Source organism: Engystomops pustulosus, chromosome 3 (genome assembly GCF_040894005.1).
Source record: "Engystomops pustulosus chromosome 3, aEngPut4.maternal, whole genome shotgun sequence".
Classification (NCBI taxonomy): domain Eukaryota; kingdom Metazoa; phylum Chordata; class Amphibia; order Anura; family Leptodactylidae; genus Engystomops; species Engystomops pustulosus.
The window spans coordinates 226548440-226569646 of record NC_092413.1 but is presented as its reverse complement, the minus strand read 5'-3'; positions in this window follow the sequence as shown (position 1 = coordinate 226569646).

Here is a 21207-nt window from a genome sequence, read left to right as displayed (position 1 = left end):
CAGTTCCATTTTCTGTGTATCCCATCCACCGCTGTAATTAACCTTTTTAACATCTTTTTTAACTAATATTAATAAAGTTTACCATTTTTTTGTTATTCAATCTAGTCGTATATAATTTGGCCCGATCTCCCGATGGAGACACAATCGGTTATATGTATTTAGTTTTTGAGCCGAATTGGTGCATACATTATTAGGGGTATTTACAATTTATCCGTGCTTTTGGATGCCACTTGGTAACTCAAATATAAAGGGACGTTTCATTACCCCAAATGATAGACTCCACCATATGTCTATATACTGTGGTCTCCTGCAAAGGTTCCTTCAGACCAAGAGAAGGGGGAGGCCTAAGGGGAGGGGGACTTTTACAGGTTCTCCTGTTCCCCTTCTCTCAGTGCCCCCTCAGCCCTGCGGCGGGCTCCCTCACCTGTCCGCGTTTTAGTGTTTCGTGCCTTGTGCCTTACAGAAAGCTTGCTCCTGATCCTTTGCGTTAATGGTGATTTCCTGTGGTGACCTAAGCTCCATTCCTGACTTCGCTTCTCTGCTGTAAGCCCTGACCTTCTGATTCACTAGTGACTACGATCCTTTGCTGCCTGTCCTGACCTCCATCCTGTCGCCAACTACAATTCTACTCTATGACTCTGTACTTAGCCTTGGTCGCCACAGCGGACTACCTGGTCTTACCACGCCGCAGCAAGTCCAACCCGCTTTGCGGGCTCTGGTTAAAATCGGGAACCACTTAGACTGCACTCCCAGGTGTCGGCTTAAATCATCATCCGCGGTGGTCCAGTGGGTCCACTACCCCCGATCCTTACAGTGTGCTGTTGAGGCTGAATGTGCTGATCTGTAGGCTGCCTCTGCCGTCCCTGCCACATGTAAATGTAAATGAAGAAAAAGCTCCTTAACCTCTATTCCTGTGGCCGAGTATTTTTTGTTTGTGAGGATGAAAATTTAATTATCCATGTCAATCCCTTGTTGTAATCTAGAAGTGGTTTAGTTAGAGGGAAAGTAACCAAACCAAAAGGAGGAGTGTGGTGCCTGGCGGCGCGCGTCATACACAGTGGTTCAGTTTAGCATACAGGGGCCTCCCAAATTCCAAATTTGCTCCTGTACATAACCTTTAGATATGTCATAAATACTGTAAATTGGAATGCCCCTTTAAACTTGCAGTAGCTTTATAGTATCTGTAACGACCACAAGTCTTGGATCACACATTTTTCAGTGTCAATGTGAAGCAGGTCCAGCTTCTCCCTTCACCTCTACCAATAAGGTTCTTGTGTCCACACACACCTGGATCCCTGTGTCTTAGACTCACTGCCCTATCCCTGGGCCGGATTAAAGGAGGGGCTCATGGGGCTCGAGCCCCGGGGCCCCCACCACTTTCACTTTTTAAGGGGCCCCCACCAGTCTCCAACAGAGTTGCTGAATTGCTGACTGTCTCTGTGTGCAATGCACAACGGCCGTGGCCGCCCGCAACACACATAGGGGTCTAGTGAGACACAGCTGCCTTCGCTGGGGGAGATTGCCGAGATCGCCATTTTCTACAGGGGACTGTAGGCTAAAGTCTACAGGGGGCTGGGGGCTGTATACTACAGGGGGCTGGCAGGCTATATACTAATGGGGTCTGGCAGGCTATATACTAAAGGGGTCTGGCAGGCTATATACTACAGGGGTCTTGCAGGCTATATACTACAGAGGGCTGGCAGGCTACATACTACAGGGGGCTGGCAGGCTACATACTACCTGGGGCTGGCAGGCCATATACCTCCAAAAACATTGTTGGACGGGCCCCCACCAGTTTGCGCCCAGGGGCCCCCACCACCCTTAATCTGGCCCTGCCCTATCCTAAACTCTTGCCGGCTTTGATGTAAATCTTAAGCCTCCTGAATATGCATCATTTAAGGTGCAGCACCCTCACGAATGTGTCCAGAACAATAGTGGCCTACACATTCCCCCGACCATCTGGAGAAGTTCTGTGTCATGCTTTCCTTTCCAGTCTAAGAGTCTTTAAGACAAAAGGACTGTGGATATTGTCCTAAAAAGAGTTTATCTTTATGGAGTAACCATTACATCTGGTGGACTGATGAAGCCGCACAAGTTACTGTCCCTTCTATTCTGGGTTATTGAGAATGATTGAGCTGGTGGAAATGTTTCCACCTCTCTAGGTGACTCCGAGGTTTCATGCTCACCACTCATATTGTGGATACATGTGATGGAAGGTGGACATAGACACTAATGTGTGCGCTCCCATACAGGAGCCACGTACATGGAACATTATTCAGCAGTGTCTTTCGGATGTTGTACGATGGCTGCTGGAGCCATGATGGACGCTTGTTGTTTTGCTGTATCTCTCCAGAAGCTGGATATAACTCTCTTGTTCTCCGTGGTCCCGGTAATGACCGGTTGCAGTATTTTTCTCTTCTGAGATGTAGTCTCTATTTACAAACATTCAATTATCTTTTACTGTCAAAAATATTTGTGCATATTCCAGGCCAGGAGAGACGCCGGCCACCTGCTGCCACCAGCCGAGAAGCAAACATCTGCATATAAAGGTGCCGGCCGGGAGAGGATTGGGGCGAGGATCTGCTATCCGAGCCTTCAAGCCACAGCGCGCCCCATCATGGTGAGTAACGGGAATTCACTCCTGGGAGGGACAGACAGGGAGACCACCCAACACTAGATCCTCTCCACCTTCTGATGCGTCTGTATAGAAACATTTTCAGGCTGACACATTGTAGAACACAGATTCCGAAGGTTTTTATTCCATTCCTCCACATTTTACAGTCTCTGCTTGTAATCAGAACATCTACCACCAGGATGAAGGATTGTAAACCCAGCACACTGACATCCTGGTGTGCGACACGCCTCAGGATCTGAGCTTCTTTTCCTTGTTTATGCCCTGTTTTTTTTTTGTTTTATTTTTTTAAAAGACTTTGAAAATTATGCAAATGAGAGCTGTATAGCTGTTAATTGAGCCCAAAGCCCCCCAGGATCATTTTCATAATTTATAAAAAAATTTTTTGTAAAAAGCAGGGAATAAAAAACTAAAAGAAGGGCACATCCTGCAAGAAGCGGTGTGCACCAGTATGTCAGTGTGCTGGGTGTACAAACCTTCATCCAGGTGGTAGATGTCCTTCAATGCATTCATGTTCACATCCACAAGATAAAAGCCTATGGTGACCACAGCTGAGGGTTTGTTACTATTACACCACACTGATTCCCATCATCTGCAGTCCCTTGCACATGTACATGCTGCTTATTTCCCAGTGTCCTCTCTGTGGTTTTAGTTACTTACCTCTTCTATGTATCAGCGTCTTCTCCCATCATTGTTATTATACGGGTCAGTGTCATATTATTACAGGGTCAGAGGACATTATACTATCAGTATGGGGTCAGGACATTATTACATTCTATGTCATACATTGTTTTGTTTTTTTCTTTTTGTAATTTTTTTGTATTGGATTATATTTCATTATGTTCCATGATATCATGTTACTTTATATTATGTTTATAGATTCTCTGCAGTATTATGTTACTTTATATTATGTTTGTAGATTCTCTGCAGTGTTATGTTACTTTATATTATGTTTGTAGATTCTCTGCAGTGTTATGTTACTTTATATTATGTTTGTAGATTCTCTGCAGTGTTATGTTACTTTATATTATGTTTGTAGATTCTCTGCAGTGTTATGTTACTTTATATTATGTTTATAGATTCTCTGCAGTGTTATGTTACTTCATATTATGTTTGTAGATTCTCTGCAGTGTTATGTTACTTTATATTATGTTTGTAGATTCTCTGCAGTGTTATGTTACTTTATGTTATGTTTGTAGATTCTCTGCAGTGTTATGTTACTTTATATTATGTTTATAGATTCTCTGCAGTGTTATGTTACTTTATATTATGTTTGTAGATTCTCTGCAGTGTTATGTTACTTTATATTATGTTTGTAGATTCTCTGCAGTGTTATGTTACTTTATATTATGTTTGTAGATTCTCTGCAGTGTTATGTTACTTTATATTATGTTTATAGATTCTCTGCAGTGTTATGTTACTTTATATTATGTTTATAGATTCTCTGCAGTGTTATGTTACTTTATATTATGTTTGTAGATTCTCTGCAGTGTTATGTTACTTTATATTATGTTTGTAGATTCTCTGCAGTGTTATGTTACTTTATATTATGTTTGTAGATTCCCTGCAGTGTTATGTTACTTTATATTATGTTTATAGATTCTCTGCAGTGTTATGTTACTTTATATTATGTTTATAGATTCTCTGCAGTGTTATGTTACTTTATATTATGTTTGTAGATTCTCTGCAGTGTTATGTTACTTTATATTATGTTTGTAGATTCTCTGCAGTGTTATGTTACTTTATATTATGTTTGTAGATTCTCTGCAGTGTTATGTTACTTTATATTATGTTTATAGATTCTCTGCAGTGTTATGTTACTTTATATTATGTTTGTAGATTCTCTGCAGTGTTATGTTACTTTATGTTATGTTTGTAGATTCTCTGCAGTGTTATGTTACTTTATATTATGTTTATAGATTCTCTGCAGTGTTATGTTACTTTATATTATGTTTGTAGATTCTCTGCAGTGTTATGTTACTTTATATTATGTTTGTAGATTCTCTGCAGTGTTATGTTACTTTATATTATGTTTATAGATTCTCTGCAGTGTTATGTTACTTTATATTATGTTTATAGATTCTCTGCAGTGTTATGTTACTTTATATTATGTTTGTAGATTCTCTGCAGTGTTATGTTACTTTATATTATGTTTGTAGATTCTCTGCAGTGTTATGTTACTTTATATTATGTTTGTAGATTCCCTGCAGTGTTATGTTACTTTATATTATGTTTATAGATTCTCTGCAGTGTTATGTTACTTTATATTATGTTTATAGATTCTCTGCAGTGTTATGTTACTTTATATTATGTTTGTAGATTCTCTGCAGTGTTATGTTACTTTATATTATGTTTGTAGATTCTCTGCAGTGTTATGTTACTTTATATTATGTTTGTAGATTCTCTGCAGTGTTATGTTACTTTATATTATGTTTATAGATTCTCTGCAGTGTTATGTTACTTTATATTATGTTTGTAGATTCTCTGCAGTGTTATGTTACTTTATATTATGTTCATAGATTCTCTGCAGTGTTATGTTACTTTATATTATGTTTATAGATTCTCTGCAGTGTTATGTTACTTTATATTATGTTTGTAGATTCTCTGCAGTGTTATGTTACTTTATATTATGTTTTTAGATTCTCTGCAGTGTTATGTTACTTTATATTATGTTTATAGATTCTCTGCAGTGTTATGTTACTTTATATTATGTTTGTAGATTCTCTGCAGTGTTATGTTACTTTATATTATGTTTATAGATTCTCTGCAGTGTTATGTCATTTTATATTCTGTTTGTAGATTCTCTGCAGTGTTCTGTTACTTTATATTATGTTTATAGATTCTCTGCAGTGTTATGTTACTTTATATTATGTTTATAGATTCTCTGCAGTGTTATGTTACTTTATATTATGTTTATAGATTCTCTGCAGTGTTATGTTACTTTATATTATGTTTGTAGATTCTCTGCAGTGTTATGTTACTTTATATTATGTTTGTAGATTCTCTGCAGTGTTATGTTACTTTATATTATGTTTATAGATTCTCTGCAGTGTTATGTTACTTTATATTATGTTTATAGATTCTCTGCAGTGTTATGTTACTTTATATTATGTTTGTAGATTCTCTGCAGTGTTATGTTACTTTATATTATGTTTATAGATTCTCTGCAGTGTTATGTTACTTTATATTATGTTTATAGATTTTCTGCAGTGTTATGTTACTTTATATTATGTTTATAGATTCTCTGCAGTGTTATGTTACTTTATATTATGTTTGTAGATTCTCTGCAGTGTTATGTTACTTTATATTATGTTTATAGATTCTCTGCAGTGTTATGTTACTTTATATTATGTTTGTAGATTCTCTGCAGTGTTATGTTACTTTATATTATGTTTATAGATTCTCTGCAGTGTTATGTTACTTTATATTATGTTTGTAGATTCTCTGCAGTGTTATGTTACTTTATATTATGTTTGTAGATTCTCTGCAGTGTTATGTTACTTTATATTATGTTTGTAGATTCTCTGCAGTGTTCTGTTACTTTATATTATGTTTGTAGATTCTCTGCAGTGTTATGTTACTTTATATTATGTTTGTAGATTCTCTGCAGTGTTATGTTACTTTATATTATGTTTATAGATTCTCTGCAGTGTTATGTTACTTTATATTATGTTTGTAGATTCTCTGCAGTGTTATGTTACTTTATATTATGTTTGTAGATTCTCTGCAGTGTTATGTTACTTTATATTATGTTTATAGATTCTCTGCAGTGTTATGTTACTTTATATTATGTTTGTAGATTCTCTGCAGTGTTATGTTACTTTATATTATGTTTATAGATTCTCTGCAGTGTTATGTTACTTTATATTATGTTTGTAGATTCTCTGCAGTGTTATGTTACTTTATATTATGTTTATAGATTCTCTGCAGTGTTATGTTACTTTATATTATGTTTATAGATTCTCTGCAGTGTTATGTTACTTTATATTATGTTTATAGATTCTCTGCAGTGTTATGTTACTTTATATTATGTTTATAGATTCTCTGCAGTGTTATGTTACTTTATATTATGTTTATAGATTCTCTGCAGTGTTATGTTACTTTATATTATGTTTATAGATTCTCTGCAGTGTTATGTTACTTTATATTATGTTTGTAGATTCTCTGCAGTGTTATGTTACTTTATATTATGTTTATAGATTCTCTGCAGTGTTATGTTACTTTATATTATGTTTATAGATTCTCTGCAGTGTTATGTTATTTTATATTATGTTTATAGATTCTCTGCAGTGTTATGTTATTTTATATTATGTTTATAGATTCTCTGCAGTGTTATGTTACTTTATATTATGTTTGTAGATTCTCTGCAGTGTTATGTTACTTTTTATTGTCCTATTCTATTAAATGTTCTGTCTGATGTGGGTTCTATTATAATGTAATGTCTGGTGAAGTTCTATACTCATATGTTGGATTTTATGATCTGTTCTATTGTCTATGTTATTGTCTCCGCTCATGTGATGTGGGTTGGATGTTATAACCGGTTAGGAATAGGGTTATAATATCTTATTACAGTATTGTATAATATATTATGCTATTTTTTGTTAAGTCGGATATGATCAGATCGTGTATTGTCACATGTTTTATCGGTTCTGTGATATGGGTCTCATGTGATTTGGGTTATGGTTAGTTGCTCTGTTATATGTGTAGTTGGTTTATCAATGTAACAGGAGGATCTGGATGATCTTTTATAGCAGTGAATAAGATTATAACTGCCGGAGCTGCGTGCGACCTACCTGCAGCACAGATGCTACATCTCCATTGTTACTACATACAGAAGGGTGAAAACTGTAACAGAATTTTTTTTTTAAAACTTGTTTATTGCTACATAATAAGAGTTTTATTATATTACATAATCTTTTCTCTATTGTGTAGAATTAATCTCTGTGAGCTTTATCATATTGAGTAAGAGATTTTCCAAATTTTTTTGTAGTAGATGTGTCCTGCAGTCCCATGTAACACCACAGATAACACAGTGATATCTCTGAGTACAGATCATGTAGTAGATGTGTCCTGCAGTCCTATGTAACACCACAGATAACACAGTGATATCTCTGAGTACAGATCATGTAGTAGATGTGCCCTGCAGTCCTATGTAACACCACAGATAACACAGTGATTTCTCTGAGTACAGATCATGTAGTAGATGTGTCCTGCAGTCCTATGTAACACCACAGATAACACAGTGATATCTCTGAGTACAGATCATGTAGTAGATGTGACCTGCAGTCCTATGTAACACCACAGATAACACAGTGATATCTCTGAGTACAGATCATGTAGTAGATGTGTCCTGCAGTCCTATGTAACACCACAGATAACACAGTGATATCTCTGAGTACAGATCATGTAGTAGATGTGACCTGCAGTCCTATGTAACACCACAGATAACACAGTGATATCTCTGAGTACAGATCATGTAGTAGATGTGACCTGCAGTCCTATGTAACACCACAGATAACACAGTGATATCTCTGAGTACAGATCATGTAGTAGCTGTGTCCTGCAGTCCTATGTAACACCACAGATAACACAGTGATATCTCTGAGTACAGATCATGTAGTAGATGTGTCCTGCAGTCCTATGTAACACCACAGGTAACACAGTGATATCTCTGAGTACAGATCATGTAGTAGATGTGTCCTGCAGTCCTATGTAACACCACAGATAACACAGTGATATCTCTGAGTACAGATCATGTAGTAGATGTGTCCTGCAGTCCTATGTAACACCACAGATAACACAGTGATATCTCTGAGTACAGATCATGTAGTAGATGTGTCCTGCAGTCCTATGTAACACCACAGATAACACAGTGATATCTCTGAGTACAGATCATGTAGTAGATGTGTCCTGCAGTCCTATGTAACACCACAGATAACACAGTGATATCTCTGAGTACAGATCATGTAGTAGATGTGTCCTGCAGTCCTATGTAACACCACAGATAACACAGTGATATCTCTGAGTACAGATCATGTAGTAGATGTGTCCTGCAGTCCTATGTAACAGCACAGATAACACAGTGATATCTCTGAGTACAGATCATGTAGTAGATGTGTCCTGCAGTCCCATGTAACACCACAGATAACACAGTGATATCTCTGAGTACAGATCATGTAGTAGATGTGTCCTGCAGTCCTATGTAACACCACAGATAACACAGTGATATCTCTGAGTACAGATCATGTAGTAGATGTGTCCTGCAGTCCCATGTAACACCACAGATAACACAGTGATATCTCTGAGTACAGATCATGTAGTAGATGTGTCCTGCAGTCCCATGTAACACCACAGATAACACAGTGATATCTCTCTGAGTACAGATCATGTAGTAGATGTGTCCTGCAGTCCTATGTAACACCACAGATAACACAGTGATATCTCTGAGTACAGATCATGTAGTAGATGTGTCCTGCAGTCCCATGTAACACCACAGATAACACAGTGATATCTCTGAGTACAGATCATGTAGTAGCTGTGTCCTGCAGTCCTATGTAACACCACAGATAACACAGTGATATCTCTGAGTACAGATCATGTAGTAGATGTGTCCTGCAGTCCTATGTAACACCACAGATAACACAGTGATATCTCTGAGTACAGATCATGTAGTAGATGTGACCTGCAGTCATATGTAACACCACAGATAACACAGTGATATCTCTGAGTACAGATCATGTAGTAGATGTGTCCTGCAGTCCCATGTAACACCACAGATAACACAGTGATATCTCTGAGTACAGATCATGTAGTAGATGTGACCTGCAGTCCTATGTAATGACAGATAACACAGTGATATCTCTAAGTACAGATCATGTAGTAGATGTGTCCTGCAGTCCTATGTAACACCACAGATAACACAGTGATATCTCTGAGTACAGATCATGTAGTAGATGTGTCCTGCAGTCCTATGTAACAGCACAGATAACACAGTGATATCTCTGAGTACAGATCATGTAGTAGATGTGTCCTGCAGTCCTATGTAACACCACAGATAACACAGTGATATCTCTGAGTACAGATCATGTAGTAGATGTGTCCTGCAGTCCTATGTAACACCACAGATAACACAGTGATATCTCTGAGTACAGATCATGTAGTAGATGTGTCCTGCAGTCCTATGTAACACCACAGATAACACAGTGATATCTCTGAGTACAGATCATGTAGTAGATGTGTCCTGCAGTCCTATGTAACAGCACAGATAACACAGTGATATCTCTGAGTACAGATCATGTAGTAGATGTGTCCTGCAGTCCCATGTAACACCACAGATAACACAGTGATATCTCTGAGTACAGATCATGTAGTAGATGTGTCCTGCAGTCCTATGTAACACCACAGATAACACAGTGATATCTCTGAGTACAGATCATGTAGTAGATGTGTCCTGCAGTCCCATGTAACACCACAGATAACACAGTGATATCTCTGAGTACAGATCATGTAGTAGATGTGTCCTGCAGTCCCATGTAACACCACAGATAACACAGTGATATCTCTCTGAGTACAGATCATGTAGTAGATGTGTCCTGCAGTCCTATGTAACACCACAGATAACACAGTGATATCTCTGAGTACAGATCATGTAGTAGCTGTGTCCTGCAGTCCTATGTAACACCACAGATAACACAGTGATATCTCTGAGTACAGATCATGTAGTAGATGTGTCCTGCAGTCCTATGTAACACCACAGATAACACAGTGATATCTCTGAGTACAGATCATGTAGTAGATGTGACCTGCAGTCATATGTAACACCACAGATAACACAGTGATATCTCTGAGTACAGATCATGTAGTAGATGTGTCCTGCAGTCCTATGTAACACCACAGATAACACAGTGATATCTCTGAGTACAGATCATGTAGTAGATGTGTCCTGCAGTCCTATGTAACACCACAGATAACACAGTGATATCTCTGAGTACAGATCATGTAGTAGATGTGTCCTGCAGTCCTATGTAACACCACAGATAACACAGTGATATCTCTGAGTACAGATCATGTAGTAGATGTGTCCTGCAGTCCTATGTAACACCACAGATAACACAGTGATATCTCTGAGTACAGATCATGTAGTAGATGTGTCCTGCAGTCCTATGTAACAGCACAGATAACACAGTGATATCTCTGAGTACAGATCATGTAGTAGATGTGTCCTGCAGTCCCATGTAACACCACAGATAACACAGTGATATCTCTGAGTACAGATCATGTAGTAGATGTGTCCTGCAGTCCTATGTAACACCACAGATAACACAGTGATATCTCTGAGTACAGATCATGTAGTAGATGTGTCCTGCAGTCCCATGTAACACCACAGATAACACAGTGATATCTCTGAGTACAGATCATGTAGTAGATGTGTCCTGCAGTCCCATGTAACACCACAGATAACACAGTGATATCTCTCTGAGTACAGATCATGTAGTAGATGTGTCCTGCAGTCCTATGTAACACCACAGATAACACAGTGATATCTCTGAGTACAGATCATGTAGTAGATGTGTCCTGCAGTCCCATGTAACACCACAGATAACACAGTGATATCTCTGAGTACAGATCATGTAGTAGATGTGTCCTGCAGTCCTATGTAACACCACAGATAACACAGTGATATCTCTGAGTACAGATCATGTAGTAGATGTGTCCTGCAGTCCTATGTAACACCACAGATAACACAGTGATATCCCTGAGTACAGATCATGTAGTAGATGTGTCCTGCAGTCCTATGTAACACCACAGATAACACAGTGATATCTCTGAGTACAGATCATGTAGTAGATGTGTCCTGCAGTCCTATGTAACACCACAGATAACACAGTGATATCTCTGAGTACAGATCATGTAGTAGATGTGTCCTGCAGTCCTATGTAACACCACAGATAACACAGTGATATCTCTGAGTACAGATCATGTAGTAGATGTGTCCTGCAGTCCTATGTAACAGCACAGATAACACAGTGATATCTCTGAGTACAGATCATGTAGTAGATGTGTCCTGCAGTCCTATGTAACACCACAGATAACACAGTGATATCTCTGAGTACAGATCATGTAGTAGATGTGTCCTGCAGTCCTATGTAACACCACAGATAACACAGTGATATCTCTGAGTACAGATCATGTAGTAGATGTGTCCTGCAGTCCTATGTAACACCACAGGTAACACAGTGATATCTCTGAGTACAGATCATGTAGTAGATGTGTCCTGCAGTCCCATGTAACACCACAGATAAGTGCTAAAACAACAGAGAGAAAAAAGGGGGGGGAGAAGGCAAAACAAGAGGACGGCGCCTCGTGTATTATTGTGGGGTAGGAGGATATATCAATAGGCGTCAAGGCCGTTCTGTGGGAGGGTGTAAGCGACACCCCCCCTATATGTTATGCTCACCTTAGTGCGCTAAAAAAGCGCATAGAGTTACATCAATAGCTGCCCATCAGGTAGCCGGTGTAGTCCGTCTGGGGGAACGGTTAACCGGTGTAGTTAAGTGCAAAGTGTGGTTGGAAAACCAAAGGAAAAACTGGTACGGCGCTATTGAAAGGGTAATCTTCAGGTAGGGTAATAGGTTTATTAGTTCCAGAGTAAACGCGTTTCGGGCAAACTGCCCTTCTTCAAGTACAATATGGAAGGGGGTTTCTATACAGTATTAAAAACATTCAATCAATAGTCAAATAATATTTAAAAATGGATACATATACATATACATATATAAAAATTATAGTGTAACAAATCTCAGGGTAATGTGCAGAATCTTAAGGAAGCGAGATCATTTGTGAGATGGGAAAGTTTCAGTTAAAATTGATATTATTTAAAAATAGTAGAAGTTCATAGGAAAAAAAAAAAAAAAAAGTATATAGCAACAGCTATCTAGACTTTTCTAGTGCACATTTCAAAAAATGGCTCCTAAATGTCCCCTACGGACAGTTTAAGAGACTTAGAAGGAACTGTACCACCAACAAAGACTTTTCAGAACAATCCACCCAACTGGCTAGGAGATTTAAAGACAAGGGCTATCCCACTCAATTAATTCGAGATTCAAGGTCTAAAGTTGAATCAATAAACCAAAAAGACTGTTTATACAAAAAAACAAAGAATACGACCCCCAAAGACCCCTTAGAACCTAATAGAAATAATTTTACATCTAATTTCATTTCCACCTTCTCCCAACATTCATCAAGGATAAAACAAATTTTTAATAAACACTGGAACATACTACTTCTTGACCCACATCTGGGCAAATCTCTATCCAAAACTCCTAGATTTACCTATAGACGTAACACTACTCTACGTAACTCACTAGCACCCAGCCGTCTTAAAAAGCCCAACAGCCACACCAACAAATCTAAAATGTCTTTCTTTCCGGCCATAAAAGGATCCTATAAATGTGGACATAATCTCTGCAAATGCTGTCAATCAATTTCACACCGGAAAAAAGAATTCCACTCAAATATCACAAAAGAATCCTTTCCCATTAAATCATTTTTAAACTGTAGCTCATCCTTTGTAATTTATTTGATCGAATGTTCCTGCGGGCTCCAATATATAGGGAGAACCACTCAGACACTGAAAAGCCGTCTGAATAACCATAGATCTAATATTCTAAAAGGGTTCCCCAAGCACAGCGTGTCCAGACACGCGGCGGCTGTACATGACTGTAATATGGAAGCTTTTTATGTCACCCCCATTGAACAAATTGACATTTCCTGTCATTCAAGATTTAATAAACTTAGACAACGCGAAATGTTCTGGATTTTTAAATTGAAAACACTTATGCCCGATGGATTAAATGAAACTTTAGAAGACCCCAGATAAACTATGTCCATTACCCAACACTTGATAATTGGTATATGGTCCTCAATCAACGTTTTGTCTTACTGTTCCCCTTCTTTTTTTTTACTGTCCTTTATCTAAACATTTTTTATGTATTTATGTTCATTTAATTATTTAATTATTTAATATTAATTTTGTTATATTGTAATCTTTATATTTATCCAATGATCACCACCATACCTCCTAGTAGAACCCCCTTTATCTACCTCTGGTTCCGTGCCGTGCCGCGATCTCGCGCCGACCAATGACACTCAGCGCGTCAGGTCTCCATGACAACGCGTAACCTAGCCCCGGCCGCCAACTTCCGGTCCGGTCTCTCCCTCACTTCCGCCCACCTAGCATTTATACACGCGGCATTCACCCAGCCCGTGTGTCTTGTGTGTTGGCGCTCAAACATCTCCCGGAGCTCAACCACTGTAAGTATTAAGTATTTAGGTCCTTTTCTATTCCTATTTACAAATATTTGATGGCCACTCCTAACACCAACTAATAGCCTCTACCATCACAGCTATATACCCAACACCCAGTATGCTAATATTTATTTATGCCATTTAATCCCTACTAGTGGATAAACATCCCTCCTTTTAAGAATTGATTGTTGTCTATATATATATATATTTTTTTTTTTTTTTTTCCTATGAACTTCTACTATTTTTAAATAATATCAATTTTAACTGAAACTTTCCCATCTCACAAATGATCTCGCTTCCTTAAGATTCTGCACATTACCCTGAGATTTGTTACACTATAATTTTTATATATGTATATGTATATGTATCCATTTTTAAATATTATTTGACTATTGATTGAATGTTTTTAATACTGTATAGAAACCCCCTTCCATATTGTACTTGAAGAAGTTCAGTTTGCCCGAAACGCGTTTACTCTGGAACTAATAAACCTATTACCCTACCTGAAGATTACCCTTTCAATAGCGCCGTACCAGTTTTTCCTTTGGTTTTCCAACCACACTTTGCACTTAACTACACCGGTTAACCGTTCCCCCAGACGGACTACACCGGCTACCTGATGGGCAGCTATTGATGTAACTCTATGCGCTTTTTTAGCGCACTAAGGTGAGCATAACATATAGGGGGGGTGTCGCTTACACCCTCCCACAGAACGGCCTTGACGCCTATTGATATATCCTCCTACCCCACAATAATACACGAGGCGCCGTCCTCTTGTTTTGCCTTCTCCCCCCCCTTTTTTCTCTCTGTTGTTTTAGCACTTGTCTATGCAGGTTCTCTACTAAGAAAACCTGTCAATTTGAACGGCCAAACAAGATTGGGCTGCCTCACTCGCCACTCCAACCTCAATCTCAGACCACCCAAAATGGATAAAACAAGTAACAGACTACACGACCGTCTGAAGGTCTTTAACGATCTGATCAAGAATCCTGATTCCATCCATGTCGCCAGAAAATCCGCTCAGGAGACAACAGGTGATGATAGGATTAAGGAAATGCATTCTCTCTTCTTTGAAATCGAAAAACTATCCAAAACTGAATCTCAACACCATCTTGATGAACTTTTCCTATGTACATATCTGAAAGAGGAAATTATTCCCAGAGGCCTGAGACTACACCCGGAAGCCACTTTCAAAAATGACTCAAGTTTTTGTACTAAGTGGGATTCTATATTGACTGATTGTTCAAATAAAATTATCTGTCTACTGCGAGACAAACGTAAATCCCTAGTAGCAGAAATTGCCCCCAACCTTGATCATTTAACCTCGCGTCTCAACTCATATAGTGACCTCCCATCATTTACTTTATGCAAACGACAATTAAACTCAAAATTACGTGACTACGAAACAGACATCATCACAAAAAAATTTGGTAAACTTACAAGAGACAGAGAAGACTATAGAACAGGGAATATCAAGCATTGGCTTAAAAACAAAAACAACAACAAAAACCCTGTTAAACCATCTAACGATATAAAGTCCCCACCATCTCAATCCAGAAACTACACCAACTCTAATCTCACCTACCATAACAGGGATGTATCCAATTATTCCATTCCAGTTAGAACCCACTCCAAACCACATAATTACAAGAAAAATACCCCCAATTATGACAAAAGAGATCTCCAGAACAAACTACCATTGAAATCTACTAGCATGAATCTCACCAAGTCCTTAACATTCAAAAATAGGGGCCTACCTACATTACCGGACCGAACAACTCATCCGATATCCATGCCCATTAGCCTTGAACCCATCTGTCTAGTAACCAAACCACCAAACATGCCCCTTAAAGCCAATCTAGAGGAAGAACCTGCAAAGAGTCAAAATAAAAACAAAAATAATGGTTGTATATTATCTCCTAACGATTCACTCCTAACGATCCATGACTCATCTACCTCCCCCGATAACACACTACAGGGCAATATCAAAAGTCCCAGTGGTGAATTTTTCTTCACCCCCAAATCCTCCAACCACTATGGGTTAAACACCCTTTTACCAAATGATAACACCCTTTTGACAGATACTACGGTTTTTTAGGACTACCACCCACTGTAAATCTCACTCCTACTTACAAACTAATTCCGGAATTAACAGACACATCTGTTCCAGCATTCCCAGTAAGCCTAAAACGGAAAAAACCAGAAGACGTGGATGCAGAGCCGGTAGACACGTCTCTAGACGAATCACTAAACAGAAAGACGAAGAAACCAGCCAACCACCCCCCAAAAAACTAACACATCCTAAAACTGATGCCTCATTATCCAAAATAAGTAATACCGATAAAATAACCGATAAGAAAGAAACTGTAAAAATTTTTAATCTCTCTAAACATATCCTTACCCCCTCTGAGAATTCTCTTCTAGCAAAGGGTCTTTCTTTTTGTCCAGCCACACCAGCCAATGAATTCGATTTATTCATAGACATTAACAAATACATTCGCAAACTTACCCTTACCAGGCATTTCAACATCAAGGGTACTACAATAGACTCAGGACCCACACCAGCCGAAAATGCACCCACATCATCTGATCCAACATTCAAACACACCGACCTTAAACCTCGATCAACCTTTTATCCCACATACCATAAGGGAGGTTTCATCGATACCTTCTACACGCTAGTCACCACAGACATCAGCAAACTACTAAACTCAGAAAACAAGACCACACTAAAGGATTCGAGAACTTCGAAGAAGGCAAAGACAAATACCTCCCAATTGTCCATCCGTAATGATAACCTTACTAAAGGAGAACGCCGTGCACTCTCCGACCTAACTAAAAACACTGAGATAGTAATCAAACCCGCTGATAAAGGGGGTGGAATTGTTATTCTAGATAGGGACTCATATGTCCTAGAATCAATACGCCTACTATCAGATACAGATTTTTATAGAAAAATGGACTACAATCCGACCACTCTCTTTAACAAAGAGTTGGAAACATTCCTTAAAAAAGGTCTTACAGAAGGCATTCTAAACAAAAATGAATTTCTATACCTTCTAATACAAGAACCAACCACTCCGTTATTTTACTATCTACCAAAAGTTCATAAAAGTATCATTAATCCACCCGGCCGACCTATCATTGCGGGAATCAACTCCATCACCTCAAACCTGTCACATTACATTGACCTTTTCTTACAGAAATATGTCCTAAACTTGAGCTCCCATATCCAAGATACCACCGATTTTATTAATACTACTCTAAATCACCCTTGGACAAACACTTATTACTTTCTAACTATGGATATCTGCTCTTTATACACCAACATTGACCACAGCTGTGGAATACAATCAATTAAATACTTTCTGGACAAAGACCCTGAAAATTTACCGTCACAAATTTCATTTATCCTGGACGCTATACAATTTATTTTGACCCACAACTACTTTACATTTAAGTCAGATATTTACATCCAAACTATAGGGACTGCCATGGGCACTAAGTTCGCTCCCAGCTTTGCCAATCTGGTAGTCGGACATCTAGAAGAAACCTTCCTTTACCTACACCCATTTTTTACTAAATGTAAATTGTACAAACGTTTCATTGACGACGTCTTCATTATATGGGATGGTTCCCTTGATGAAATTAATACGTTTACACGTGATCTAAACCTGAATCCCTGGGGACTACAATTCACGTTTACTGCAACTAAGAACAAAGCAGAGTTCCTTGACATTGAAATATTCCCGAATTCAAACAATGTTCTCAACACTCGTACCTTTTTCAAATCTGTGGATAGCAACAGCTATCTAGACTTTTCTAGTGCACATTTCAAAAAATGGCTCCTAAATGTCCCCTACGGACAGTTTAAGAGACTTAGAAGGAACTGTACCACCAACAAAGACTTTTCAGAACAATCCACCCAACTGGCTAGGAGATTTAAAGACAAGGGCTATCCCACTCAATTAATTCGAGATTCAAGGTCTAAAGTTGAATCAATAAACCAAAAAGACTGTTTATACAAAAAAACAAAGAATACGACCCCCAAAGACCCCTTAGAACCTAATAGAAATAATTTTACATCTAATTTCATTTCCACCTTCTCCCAACATTCATCAAGGATAAAACAAATTTTTAATAAACACTGGAACATACTACTTCTTGACCCACATCTGGGCAAATCTCTATCCAAAACTCCTAGATTTACCTATAGACGTAACACTACTCTACGTAACTCACTAGCACCCAGCCGTCTTAAAAAGCCCAACAGCCACACCAACAAATCTAAAATGTCTTTCTTTCCGGCCATAAAAGGATCCTATAAATGTGGACATAATCTCTGCAAATGCTGTCAATCAATTTCACACCGGAAAAAAGAATTCCACTCAAATATCACAAAAGAATCCTTTCCCATTAAATCATTTTTAAACTGTAGCTCATCCTTTGTAATTTATTTGATCGAATGTTCCTGCGGGCTCCAATATATAGGGAGAACCACTCAGACACTGAAAAGCCGTCTGAATAACCATAGATCTAATATTCTAAAAGGGTTCCCCAAGCACAGCGTGTCCAGACACGCGGCGGCTGTACATGACTGTAATATGGAAGCTTTTTATGTCACCCCCATTGAACAAATTGACATTTCCTGTCATTCAAGATTTAATAAACTTAGACAACGCGAAATGTTCTGGATTTTTAAATTGAAAACACTTATGCCCGATGGATTAAATGAAACTTTAGAAGACCCCAGATAAACTATGTCCATTACCCAACACTTGATAATTGGTATATGGTCCTCAATCAACGTTTTGTCTTACTGTTCCCCTTCTTTTTTTTTACTGTCCTTTATCTAAACATTTTTTATGTATTTATGTTCATTTAATTATTTAATTATTTAATATTAATTTTGTTATATTGTAATCTTTATATTTATCCAATGATCACCACCATACCTCCTAGTAGAACCCCCTTTATCTACCTCTGGTTCCGTGCCGTGCCGCGATCTCGCGCCGACCAATGACACTCAGCGCGTCAGGTCTCCATGACAACGCGTAACCTAGCCCCGGCCGCCAACTTCCGGTCCGGTCTCTCCCTCACTTCCGCCCACCTAGCATTTATACACGCGGCATTCACCCAGCCCGTGTGTCTTGTGTGTTGGCGCTCAAACATCTCCCGGAGCTCAACCACTGTAAGTATTAAGTATTTAGGTCCTTTTCTATTCCTATTTACAAATATTTGATGGCCACTCCTAACACCAACTAATAGCCTCTACCATCACAGCTATATACCCAACACCCAGTATGCTAATATTTATTTATGCCATTTAATCCCTACTAGTGGATAAACATCCCTCCTTTTAAGAATTGATTGTTGTCTATATATATATATATTTTTTTTTTTTTTTTCCTATGAACTTCTACTATTTTTAAATAATATCAATTTTAACTGAAACTTTCCCATCTCACAAATGATCTCGCTTCCTTAAGATTCTGCACATTACCCTGAGATTTGTTACACTATAATTTTTATATATGTATATGTATATGTATCCATTTTTAAATATTATTTGACTATTGATTGAATGTTTTTAATACTGTATAGAAACCCCCTTCCATATTGTACTTGAAGAAGTTCAGTTTGCCCGAAACGCGTTTACTCTGGAACTAATAAACCTATTACCCTACCTGAAGATTACCCTTTCAATAGCGCCGTACCAGTTTTTCCTTTGGTTTTCCAACCACACTTTGCACCACAGATAACACAGTGATATCTCTGAGTACAGATCATGTAGTAGATGTGTCCTGCAGTCCTATGTAACACTACAGATAACACAGTGATATCTCTGAGTACAGATCATGTAGTAGATGTGTCCTGCAGTCCTATGTAACACCACAGATAACACAGTGATATCTCTGAGTACAGATCATGTAGTAGATGTGTCCTGCAGTCCTATGTAACACCACAGATAACACAGTGATATCTCTGAGTACAGATCATGTAGTAGATGTGTCCTGCAGTCCTATGTAACACCACAGATAACACAGTTATATCTCTGAGTACAGATCATGTAGTAGATGTGTCCTGCAGTCCTATGTAACACTACAGATAACACAGTGATATCTCTGAGTACAGATCATGTAGTAGATGTGTCCTGCAGTCCTATGTAACACCACAGATAACACAGTTATATCTCTGAGTACAGATCATGTAGTAGATGTGTCCTGCAGTCCTATGTAACACTACAGATAACACAGTGATATCTCTGAGTACAGATCATGTAGTAGATGTGTCCTGCAGTCCTATGTAACACCACAGATAACACAGTGATATCTCTGAGTACAGATCATGTAGTAGATGTGTCCTGCAGTCCTATGTAACACCACAGATAACACAGTGATATCTCTGAGTACAGATCATGTAGTAGATGTGTCCTGCAGTCCTATGTAACACCACAGATAACACAGTGATATCTCTGAGTACAGATCATGTAGTAGATGTGTCCTGCAGTCCTATGTAACACCACAGATAACACAGTGATATCTCTCTGAGTACAGATCATGTAGTAGATGTGTCCTGCAGTCCTATGTAACACCACAGATAACACAGTGATATCTCTGAGTACAGATCATGTAGTAGATGTGACCTGCAGTCCTATGTAACACCACAGATAACACAGTGATATCTCTGAGTACAGATCATGTAGTAGATGTGTCCTGCAGTCCTATGTAACACCACAGATAACACAGTGATATCTCTGAGTACAGATCATGTAGTAGATGTGTCCTGCAGTCCTATGTAACACCACAGATAACACAGTGATATCTCTGAGTACAGATCATGTAGTAGATGTATCCTGCAGTCCTATGTAACACCACAGATAACACAGTGATATCTCTGAGTACAGATCATGTAGTAGATGTGTCCTGCAGTCCTATGTAACACCACAGATAACACAGTGATATCTCTGAGTACAGATCATGTAGTAGATGTGTCCTGCAGTCCTATGTAACAGCACAGATAACACAGTGATATCTCTGAGTACAGATCATGTAGTAGATGTGTCCTGCAGTCCTATGTAACACCACAGATAACACAGTGATATCTCTGAGTACAGATCATGTAGTAGATGTCACCTGCAGTCCTATGTAACACCACAGATAACACAGTGATATCTCTGAGTACAGATCATGTAGTAGATGTGTCCTGCAGTCCCATGTAACACCACAGATAACACAGTGATATCTCTGAGTACAGATCATGTAGTA